We start from the raw sequence: 12,602 nt of genomic DNA, 5'->3' as shown, positions 1-12,602 counted from the left end.
TGTCAGAACCCTCAAGTATTCATTCTGGGATGGGTTTTCAAATTGAAACCCAAGCCCAACTTAAGTTTTTGCTCCAGCCCAGTAGCCCGGCTGACTACGTTGCTTGAGGTAAATTATGTCATGTATTATATATGCTATGTTGCACCGACGCCCGCAGACGCTTGAACATTGACGCGGACGCGGACACAGACTCGGTGACTCGGTTATATCTCAAAAATGTAGGACGCGGACGCAGCAAAGGACACGGAAATTAATTAATATTTATAATTTTATTTTATATAAATTGAACATTAAAAACTAAATTAAATGTATTAACATTTATAAATTCAAAACTATTAAAGATAAATAGCCACAAAATTAAGTTTAATATTTCCTAATTAAATTTTAAAAACATGTCATAAGTCTTAATAAAACAAAAAATGAAAAAAATGAGTTTTTTAATATTATTTTGATTTATTTTTTATTTTTTTGGGTCAAAATCCGTGTTCTGACCATGTTGACCCGCGTTCGGACTGTGTCTTGACCGTGTTGACCGCGTCCGACGCGTGTCCATGCCGCGTTCGTGTCCGTGTCTGCATCCGACGCGGACACAGCCTATGGGTTAGTGCGTCCGTGCTTTAGAGATTATTTGTATCTACAAGTATGCAAACCATGTTGTGCATTGTTTTTTTTTTTTTTTTTTTTCTAAAGTCTTAAAGTCTTGAAACCCATCCCTCGAGTTCGATAATTAACATGATTTTTTTAGATTCTAATTGTAACTGGTAATTGTAATTATGTAGGAAAGGCTCATCTATTTTTTTTAAAAGGGAATAATTATATTATTTAAGTGACATTAGAATGGTTTTTCTAAATTATTAATAAAAGAGAGCTTGTTCTAATATTAGCTAGGGAAATTGGAGATAATTATATAATTTAAGTGATATTAGGGAGATTTTTCTAAATTATTAATAAATAGGGGGTTTGTTCTAATTTTTGTGAGGGGAGGTGTTTCGAAATTGAACAACTATGGAGATTACAAATTGCCTACTCACAGTGGAGAGGGGTTCCTAAATACCCGGCTATTATATAGTGTAACTATATATATTACAAAATATATATAGTTACAAAATAGTCATATATTGACATATACATTAGTTATACTAGCAAGATGCACGTGCTATGCACGCGATGTTAAAGTAAACTTGCCGAAAAGTGTAAACATAATTTTACTACGCCATTTTTTATTAATTTTCAAATTGGGGTTTTTGGAAGCAGCAAATTTTGAGAGAAAGCACACAATTTTTTTTTATAGGAGAGTGTATGTTAGTACGTACGTGTGTTGTGTCTTGAACTCACAATAATTAGACCATGAATTATTCAATGGAAATTGGAAGATCATCTTTCTATCACCTAATTAAACGGAAAACCTGATTCTACTCACGTGTTGTGACAATATGAAGCTTCAGAAACTCTCAATTCACAGCATGCTAATTGTTTTAGATGAAGTATAGTAAATAAAAAACATTATAGAAAGGCATAAAGCAAGGTACGTACAGATTCAAGTATGAATGAGTTTTACTGTTGAGTACCTGAAGAAATGTTCATACCTGTGGTTGGTCATGTAGCGCAGAGGCCCCACTCTCCAGTTGAGGTGTGCCAACTCTCTCCCACCGATGGGGGGGACTTCAGACTGAGAGTTCACAAATGCGTTGTTGTTTTCAATAAGTTCTCCCCGTTATGTTGTCTCTCCATGTGAGTTTTAATAGCAGAAGGGAAACCTCTTCCAATAGACGCATCTTTTGTTGGTGCAAGAGAAACCAATTGAGGTCTAGTACATTGAACTGGTACACTTTCATCTCCAGTTTGAACACGACTCAAACAATGATACCCTTGCGAAGGCATCAAGGCAGATTCCACATCAACGACCGCGAGGCATTTTGCCTTTCTTTTTATGAGAAGCGACTTTGTTGATCTGGCTGGCGGCAGCATTGACCCAGATTCTCAGGTATAGCCTTTTGGAAACTCATTTGCAAGAAGTCGTCTTCATCGGGAATGACATTTTTATTTTTCTTAGCCACCTGCCTGGTGGGACTAAGATTGGGATCAATACCAAGTGATACATCAGTTCCATCACTTGATTGTATATTACTTTCATCACTTGATTGCTCAGCCTCTACCTCGGTCATATTGATGTTGTTATCTTCTTTGAAACCATAAGATTGGCCGGACAGAGCCGGAGGAGCGTTTTTTAAGTTGTCATTAAACATACGCACTTTCCTTTGCCTTAGCTTCTGGGAATTTCTGCTCGCATTACTATTTCCAAAAATCTCGTTGTCACTCTCCTCCAACTCCTCAGTATGGACTTTACTTGTTTCACCAGTGAGAGCATTTTGAGTGTCATTTTTGCAGAAGTCCACATCCACAACCTCGTGTGCCTCACTATTTGAAGCACCCCACATAATAAGTTGCATATTTAATGACCTGTCCTTCACCATTGCTCTTGAAACCCCACTGCTACTTCCTCCGTCACCTCCCATTCCACTACCACCCCCTAACGAAGTCATGCCCTGAACCGAAAGAGTTTGCAAAATCTGCAGTAGAAGATGTATGGGTTAAAACAATAAAGAGAATTTCATTTTTTAATCTTGCTTTGAAATCGACATGGAAGAACCTAAGATTTGAAATTTGTTTCCAATAGTTTCAGATTAGACACCATGAAAACATTCAAAACAGCAACAGATACCAGAGGCCTGAGTGATTAGTAAGAAGAGTTTCATATAAGATGAATCAACAACTATCCCTTCTCTTCATGTTCTCTTAATTGATAGATGTCGCAGAGATTGTTTTGTTTACACTCTCACAATGCATGGAATTGTGAGAAACTGGTACAAAATTCATAAACCTGGGGCAGAATTCCCTCAACTTCTCATGGATTTATCTCCTACACCACATAACAATTGACTACGTCAATATTTATTGATCTCAAGCCACAGATTTGCAGTATGATATTCAGAAATCAAACAGTGAAGAATATTTGAGGGTCTAGGCACTCTAAATAATTAAAAATATATATATTTTAAAAGTTAGTCCACATCAAACTCTGAAGTATACGGTTAAGGGAAAACAAAGTATAAGTTGCATTTTTCTGAGGGCTCAAGAATCCACACGATGCGCCCACCATCATTTACCTTTATTCCTTGGGCTACGTAAATTCTTCTCGTTTTCCCTCTCTAGTCAATGATTTTTTTTCAATCTAGCTTCACGTTTTAACTGAGTGAACCGCATGCGTCCTTCTACAATTGTACTTTTCTCTTCTTCCACATTGATTGTCACTTGTCTATCATGTTGTAGCTCCACATTTTGGTCTGAAACTAATAATAAGCAGACATCATAATGGAGAAGCAGCCAAAGAGCAACACAAATACTAACAAACAATGGAAAAGTTGGGAAGAAGAAACGAAAACCACGGAAGGAGTTGAGACAAAATATTGGCAAAACAAAGCTTTCTTTGCTTCTTTATTTTGCATGTTACTTGACCATATGCCAATGTTTGCGGAGTTCACCTTCACAAACTTCATCCATGGTTGAATGCCGGGAGATTTGAATAATTTCAATCTGTACCGGGTCTTTTGCTGCTCCTGTGCTCACATCTGGACCGTGAGGCTTTTCCTCAAATCTGCTTTGTTCCATGGGCTCGATACTGGTGAACTGTGTATGCACTTTCTTTGAAGCCCTTTCCTCAATTTTTTGTGCTCTTCTTTGTTGTGAATCACCCCAACTTTGCTCCTTCTCCAGATAAGACATATACAATGACCATTGCTGCTCGGTGATATTATGGGCATTCATGACATGCCACAGCCACCACTGATGGGCCTCATACATCTGCCTCATTTGTACATTAGCCATCCACGGGAACTTTGCAGCATAACGTTGTTTTCTTCGTTCACAAGTCCTCAGCATTCGTTGTTGGCGTGCAATAGAATGACGATCTTTCGGTGCCTTGGGCAATATGTATGCTGATGATGGTGGTGATCTTTGTCGATTATTAAATGGTGCATGCACTGCACACATTTGTGAACTACACTTACGTTCTCTTGACTGGAAATTCCATTTGCCTGATCGAACTTGTCTGCTTTAACTTGTCTTTGTTGATGCGCATTACTTCTGTGCCCTGTAAGGTTTTTAAGTTCTTGGGTCACATGCACTGGCTGGTGAACAATTACATTGCTTTCCACAGAATGTTGCTTTAACTCTTCAGTATTTACTTTCAGGGACTCAGCCAAGCATGCTTGTATACTTACTTTTTCTGTTCCTTTGGACCTTTTTGCAACAGAAAATGGATCTGCAACGTTGGATGAAGTACGCCACAATTTAGCAATACAAATTTGAGGTAATGTATAGAACTCTGTTAAAAAAAAAATTCATAACTTGGACCCATAATAAGTATAAGGTAAACAACCTAAACAATTAATATTTTCTTCGATTACAATCACAAAGAGAACTGATCTTTCAAACGAAAGCTAGAATTTAAAAAAATGAGAGAATCACACTGGACAAAGATTATCTAAGAGCCTACACATTGATAACAGTTGGCACAGACCAATATAATTCATGTCACTATAGTACGTAAAATAAAAGGCCGGGATATATGCATGAGAATTAATCTCAATTTCAACAGAGCAGGGGAAGACAAAGCTGAATGGTGCACAATGGCAGTTTTAACTCAACACTCCACTGACACTTTACACCAAAAATATTTATGCAGTCTTTGCCCAACTCGACAATTGCATATTCCCCAAAACAACAAAAAAAATTCTAAGATTAACATTCTTATCTAGTGTTTGAAATTTCTCATGCATTCTGAATGGTGCACGTGGTGCTTTCTATATGTATATAGGCCTTTCTAGAAGAGTGGAATATAAAGTAGATAGTCGAGTGAATCTCTAAAGCTCCACGTACTCAAAGGATGGACGACAGATACATATAAGCTCCAAGACATTATATTACGACAAACACACCATGCATATTATATATCGATAAGTCTGCGAAAACTATTTATCAAAGAAAAGATCGAGTAGACCACAAATAACAATACTTAGAAACAATTATATTTGGCGTTAAAATTGAATTAGACACGCCAATATCTAATAGAATTGAAATAAAAATAGACTCTGGAATGACCACATGGTTAAAATTTCAACAAAAAGGATTTTCTTTTCTATTTTGGTTAAAGAAAACACTTTAATGACGAAGAAAGGATTAGTGGAATACCTGGCTAAGCTAGCACCAGTGAGCTGAAACCATAAGTTGTGAGGCAGATTCGAACATTGCTTTCAAGCTTACCGCGCAGACTGACTCACTTTTGTAGAAGACTGTAAAAAGTTTAATATATATATATCAATGTTATCAGTATACGGTGGAAATAAAGATCCAGAGTTTGAAAGTTTCATGAGCTCTGAAAGTTTCTCTGCTAACTTGTATACCTGGTTATTGTACACGTCCATTGCTTTGCTGCAAGGCTTTAATCAATTAGAAGTTCTTGCATGCTTTTTTTATGCAAAGGATAGATGCAGGGTATTAGTAATTTTAGGTATCTTGGGAAAAAAACCAGAACCCTTTACTCCTTTACTGGAGTTATACCTTAAATCCGACGACAAAAGAATACTCTGTCAGTGTAAATGATTGCGGTAATCTTATCAACAGATTATACTAACTGCCTAACATGCCCATTCAGTAGGAATAATGTCTCCTGGATTGAACTTCCTACCTAAATCGAAGTCCTGAACCTGAAGGGATCTGTACTGATTGTCCTAGGTGGCTATGCTTGTCAAGATGAGGGAACTGCATAGTTTAGTGAGACGCGCGAGAACCTTTTTCAAGGATGTGTTTCTCAAGAATTACTTCAATTATTGGATCTTTTTGACACTCATGTAGTCATATGATCAGTTTTTTTAAGGAAAGAGATTGGCAAGAACCAATGGAAGTTTATTAGTCAGATATTTAGGGTCACAGGATCAGTGCTGTGATGTTACAAAATAGGTGGTAAAGGCTGTCCTCATACTGAACTTCAATCTTCTAGTTTGCGTACCAACAAATGTAGTTTTTCTGCTGAATTATATACAGACTAAGGTTTTCCACTAATTCAAGTGTTTGTTATGTTCTTAGATGCTGAAATAGAACACTGCAGTTTTTTTTATGAACTCAGCACAGGTCTTCTGAGAAATTGGTGAACTCGTCGAGATTAGAGGCTGGTTGATGCCAGATGAAGAAGCTGCTTTCCCAATCTTTTTCCCTAATAGCTTCTTTACTTTGCAAGCCCTTGACAATATCTGAACCATAGAAGCTTTCCTTCATGTACTCTTCATAATGCATGTTCACTAATCTTTTCACCTTCTCCATCAGTTCGACGTCAATCCCATGGTTCGAAACCTGTAATAAACTATTAGTACCTTAAAAAGATAGTTTAGAAAGAAAGGGAACTTGAGAAGTAAGAAAGATTTATTGAAGTAACTATTAACTATCGACATATATGGTCCAGACCATGTTTCTTAAATATTAACCTTCTTTTATGTACTGAGTGGCATGTGCCTTCCAATTGAAGGAATATCGATCATAAACTTCAAATCGGTGAAGCTTTGCCTGTATAGACAAAAATTCTCCAATATACTCATATTGATCACTTCTTTCACAGAGCCGGACAACTCCATTATTCCTATTTTCGCAGGACTGCAGCATGACAATTATCGTGGTAAGACATGTTGAACAGAACAGCAATTATATTGTTACAGGTGCGGCAATGAATATCATCACTGCAAAAGACGTTTCTGAATGTGCCACACGTGCTGGGAAATTGCTCGTCATCTAAACGCAAGTTGCTCTTGTCCAAAAAAAAAGTATATATTCTTGCAGTTGCTTGGACCCTTAATGGGCGATGTCAAACTTTTGTAGTGTTTAAAGTTCATCTGGTAATACAGATAAGAACAAAATCTTTTCTCCAGTTATTGGTTACTCTGTTTTGAAATGAAGACCATAATCTTTGTAACTATTATAATCATGATAAAGTAGTGATGTTGTAACCTTAATCCTCCGTATTGTCATATATACTGAAAAACAGCATAACAACCTTGATCGTTATGATTTTTTCTATGCACCACAGAAGCTTAAATTTCCAATTGAAACAAACAATATGATAAAATCCACTTACGGGAAAAAAAAAACCATAGTTATCATACTTGGATTCCAACACACTTCAAACCACATGCGCATCCAAAGCAACTATCCATTGGTATAAAAGATTAAACAGTAGATGCGTTGCTTTGGTGGTATGCTCAATGAGAGGGCTGACTTCGATTTCGTTTTCTGCTTATTCGAATCCAATGAAGCTAAGCCAGTGCCCAATCCAGCATGAGCCTTATCTTCTCGACCTGTGGCAGCTCCATTTTTTTTTAACATCACCTTGCTTATCCGAAGGACCAGCTGTCTCTTTCTTAGGTTCCTCTGACTCTGCATTGCTCAGAGATTATGCGGTTACCCCAGAATTGATGATATTAAGAATTTGAGTGGAGGCACAGCTTGAACTGGAACACAATGTGGGCGTACATGAAGGCCCTTTGCTGCCGCTTTCTTCCTAACCTCTGTTGTCGCACATGCGGCCCGTTCATCGACACCCCTACCTCGATTCAGGTTCTCCCCCATTATTGATGTACCAAAGGGTTTGTTGGCTGTTAATCCAGCATTTTCAGACCCTCCAGTTGCACCAGCTTGGAAAGCTTGAATCAGCTCTGGATCGGCCTGCTATCCAAACACATTTCTTCAATACCTCGCATATATTTTCAAAATTTTCATATGAAGCTATCTTATCAAAATTTATACTTCATGCAATGCTTACTATGGAGAACAAAAGAAAAACCTAAAGAAAGATTGGTCATTGTTGTCTACGCAACGCTTTTATAGGCACGACTAAGGAAATAATGCTTACTGAGGGCTGACAGCGACATGAAAATATTAAACTAATGACACCACAAAGTGAATTCCTAGGATAGAAATTATTTATGATAACGAAATTCCTAGGATGATGATGAATGCCTATGCTATTAAGCTATTGACACCTTGCCACATAAAGATAAAAAAAACTATTGAACACACACACGAACATACATATTAACAGAAAGTTTACCTGTTGCATATGCTAGTTCCTTATAGAAATAGTTTAATGCTATACATTAAAAATTAATCAAAACGTTCCATGATTTGTACACTAATTATATTCCATAAAAAAAAAACAAAAAAAAAACAAAACTTGATTAACAAATTGAATGGATATATTTGTTAACAAATTGATTAACAAATTAAAAATTGGTACAAATGTAAAGTTTGGTATGCCAAATTACAACAGAAATAAATCATAAGATATATTATCTAATCAAACCTTAAAAGTACGTATTACCGCCAATAATTGGAAATTTACCTTACAAGCAATTAGTGTTGGTGGTTCATTCACTTTCATGTGAAAGGTACAGCAGATCTACTTATCAGAAAAACAGGAAAGTGAAAAAGATGTAACATGTGGTGGATACACACATTCTGAAGTATGCGTGTTTTGGTCACTATATGCATGTTATTGCGAAGTCAATCTTATCAATACCTTAGGAGGTTCTCCAGTACGAAACTCGAGAAAAAAATGTCAGGCTGAAGTGAACTCATTATCCAGGAAAGGAGAAGAAGTGCATGAATTAGAGATCACTAAACTGGGTGATAAGGTGGCCAACTGGGCTTCCTGGATACAGATAATAGGACTGGAATTCATAGTGAGCAGTGGAAATTTCGATTTGGCTACACTATTTCTCGCAACTTGCATCCAAATGAGGATGTTAGTAGTCGAGCAAATGGCACCTCGGTGACGAAGGTGTTGTCCGATGCAAAGGTTCTGGAGGGGAGTAAACGGAGCGTGGATGGTTCAATGGTGAAGGTTGAGAAAACAGGTGGAGAAACTAACGGGTCTCGTGGCGCATAAGGCCCAATGGCAAAGATGGAATTGGGACCGGGGAATAGACATTTGCAGATAGAGAAGTGAAGGATAAGAATCCTGGCCGGTGTCCGGGTAGCGTAAGGGGTTTCAATGAAGGAATGAAGCAGGGGAAGAGGGAGGAGCCGAAGGGTAATACAACAAGAGGCGGATGGGCTGAATTTCCGGTGGAAGCCCCAAAGCTAGATTTCGACACCGCAGTTCAGGGGACTAAGGCGAGAATGGCCAATTCGCCTTCCTATTTCTATGAGAGCCAAAACACAAATACCCACTCCAAATGAATCCCCATCTTCTTTTCTACAATGTGCCCCAAAGCAGTTACATATGTAAGCTTGTAAAGAGAAATTTCAAGTAAGCTAGCACATACTTTCGTAGAGATATATAAATCTTGAAAATGAATATTTAAAAAAAATAAAGAAAAGAGATATCAAGAAAAGGTAGACTTGCACCAAATCATCCAAAGAAAGGTTAAAGTTGAAGCAAGTAACAAAATGAAGGCTGAATCCTACACCCCCGTGCTAGCCACATGCAAGAAACTAATAAGTCTAGTAACAATTTATATTTACAGTAACAAAACGGGGCAGATCAAAAGCATATATAATTGAGCATGCTGAACGACCTCAACGGCAGAATTTAGTTCTCATGACTGAGATATGAAATAACTTACAGCTATACAACTAAGTTACTTGAAAATCTTCTGATGTATTTTGAACAAAGGAAAAAAAGAAAAAACCAAAACACCAACTTAATTTCCTTTTAAACAACCGATGCTAGAACGAAACTAACATTCCTACCAAAGTAGCGAAATAGTTGCAGATCCTCGAATCAGTAGTTTCCAATATATGAAATTCTTGAATTGGTTAAATGAAATTTTGTGTGTTCGCTACAAAATTGTAAGAAAGTCAAAGATGAAAAGAATGGACAATCACGATTCATTCACTCTTTGGACTATGAAGATGCCTTTGTAGAAGGACTAAGTAGTTCTTTTTTACTGTGGTTGTCTCCTTCTAGGGTCTCGTGTCTGGATCTTCCTTTGTCATTGTAAATTTTGCCTGTTTTTTTTATTTTCTGTATGGTTTGAACTGGATTCCCGGGTTAGGTGCCTACGGAGTCTCGTTGAGAAGGCGGGTGTAAGTGTAGTGCCTGTTAGCCCTGACTGGAGGAATTGGCGAGAGAGAATGGCGGGCTTGGAAGCCACGGATGCCCTTGCACAGTATTCTCAAAGTCATATCAGTAGGTGGAGCACAGTATGCATGGTTCCATGTGTTTTCTGCGTATAGTATGTTTAAGGTGCGTTAGAGTCTAACAATGTTGGCGCTAAGCTACTTTTCCAGTTATCGCAAGATATACTTTCTGAGGCTTTAGAAACATAATGTCCTATGCAATTAAGAGGGGACACAGCTACTTTTGAATCCCTTTCAAGATTCTTGGTCGCCAAATGAGGTTATATTGCTAACGTAAAGTCAATTGCTTTGTTTATGTTATCCAGTTGTAACGCTATTAAATTGGTCAAAGCGACCATATCCATTCCAGAGAAATGTGTATGTCTGAAAGTTCAGACGGTAGGTGCCACTCCCTGGGTTAGGGATAGGGAGGCCTCCTAGAGACAGGCAAGGTATACTGATGAGCCACACCCTTAAAAAGAAAGAAACAATTGCTCGACACTAAATAGAAAATAAAGGAAAGCGCCATGATCGCGAATGGCTTCTTGGGCTTAATCCTAACCTGGCCTTTGCTAATCAAATGCCCAAAGTCCTGTCGGGCAAAGAAACTCACAACCTTCACGTTTCTGCTAGGAGAGGAAGATTGATCAAACTTACTTGCCAGTTGAGGTACTTAACATTCCAGAACATAACAAAAATGAAGATTTTGAAATGTAAAAACTTCTCAATATGGATGAGCAAGATAATGTTAATGTTTATTAACAACGGGCATTCTCAGAGAGCCATTGGCCTGTCCAAGAGAGTGTTGTAACTGCACCTGGTGGAAGAGAAACTCATAGAGGAAAGGACCAAGATCAAAGGATCAAAGAAACCGACCCGATAGGCTTTTTACCGAAGCACTCAACGCCCTAATCGGATACCTACGCCTCTAGCGGATGTAAGTGGCTTAAGGTGCTTTTTCTCGCGCAGGCATCCATCCGCGATTGTTCGGCTCTTATTTGCGGGTGTCTTTTCTCGATCAGCGATTTCTCCACTACAGCTAATAGAGATAAAATTAAAGAGGGGAGAACCTATTATTTCACAAAAAGGATTTTTCTGAAAAGAGACCCCTTCAACGCCACCCCATCAGATTCTCAACTTGTGCCATCCATGATGACTTCAAAATCTTAAAAGCCCGGGAGAAGGGCTGGTACAGCCTTTCAATGGTAAAGGACTGACCACACAATGACTCTTTAGTCGCAGCGTGACCAGGAACTGATGCAGGGGATGTTATATCTTATATAATCGACTGGATCTGTATGTAACCCATGCCGGGGACGCTTCCCTAAGCTCGGACCAGTGGCATCTATTTGCTCTGAACATTGGCTCCCAGGTGTTCCACAGATGGCTAGGCACCCAAGGGAATATGATTGACCCAATGGATAATACTTCGTTGTGGGAATCCCTTCCGGTGCCCTGGCTTGCTAAGCGAAATCGAAACTAACTATCACGAGCTTAGCCTAACTATCACGAGTGCCTGATTTTGTTGTTAGGGTAATCTGCCCGTATCATATAGTACCCTATTCTTAGGTAAACCATTTGTGCAAAACGTCCACCTAACCTTTATCCCCGGCGCCTTTCGACCGAATAACTCACCTCTGCTATTTAGTTTGCGGTGGGGCATGTGAGCAACATAATCGCCTTTGTTTCAGGTCAGCTCGTCAGCATATTTTGTTTCAGGATTCCCAGTTGAGTTGATTATTCATTTGACCTCACACCCAGCCAAGCAGATGTATCAGGTTAAGTACCCTTCGTGGTGAGGAATCCATCTAGTCTACTGTAATTCAGGCCTTGGTAGTAGATAAAGGCCTCAAAAAATTTAGGAGTTGGCATTTGCTTCAACATATATTGGAAGCAATAAGGGTAGTAGTAGGCTCCCGACCCTGACACCAGGGTATCCCAAACTCAACAATAAGGTAAGTTAGCTCTCGGCACTTGTACCATTGCAACCAACAGTGTACAACGTAAACAGTAGAACTTAAAGTAGTTATAATTACCTCCTCTTCCTCGGCGCTTGTGAAAAATTTGTTGCCTCCAAAGTTAAGTAAGCTCCATTTAGTTAAAGAAACGACGACAAACTGTAACAACACACTATCCACTCCGCCGTTTTATATAATAACTTCGCAGCAAACGTAACCACGGCAAACATAATCTTGATGTAGTGATATCGAAAACCTAATTCGGTACAAGTTAATATTGCTGCAGGAACACATGCAGTACAATATCAATTCCTTTGGTTACACATGTTAATGGATATGTATAGGCATAATTTCACAAATTTATATATCTTCTCAACAGAAATGAACTTAATGGAACAACATAAAAATTAACCTTTCAATTCCCATTCTCGAAAAGAAGGAATCAGGATATTCTGAAACCGAATCAACAAATCCCGC

General features: G+C 38.4%; 1 long non-coding RNA gene across 1 annotated transcript; it reads right to left on the bottom strand.

The window, feature by feature from the left end:
* Positions 1 to 5,946: 5,946 nt before the first annotated feature.
* On the bottom strand, positions 5,947 to 12,369 carry LOC147483902 (uncharacterized). Its single transcript, XR_015206738.1, has 3 exons — positions 12,204 to 12,369; positions 6,540 to 7,770; positions 5,947 to 6,408 (listed from the first exon to the last, which is right to left on the bottom strand). It is a non-coding gene; the product is annotated as an uncharacterized LOC147483902 (long non-coding RNA).
* Between the last annotated feature and the right edge of the window lie 233 nt (positions 12,370 to 12,602).

Source organism: Coptis chinensis, chromosome 8, assembly GCF_015680905.1.
Source record: "Coptis chinensis isolate HL-2020 chromosome 8, ASM1568090v1, whole genome shotgun sequence".
Taxonomy (NCBI): Eukaryota; Viridiplantae; Streptophyta; class Magnoliopsida; order Ranunculales; family Ranunculaceae; genus Coptis; species Coptis chinensis.
Note: the sequence above shows the minus strand (reverse complement) of the source record. Positions and strands in the feature narration are given on the sequence as shown.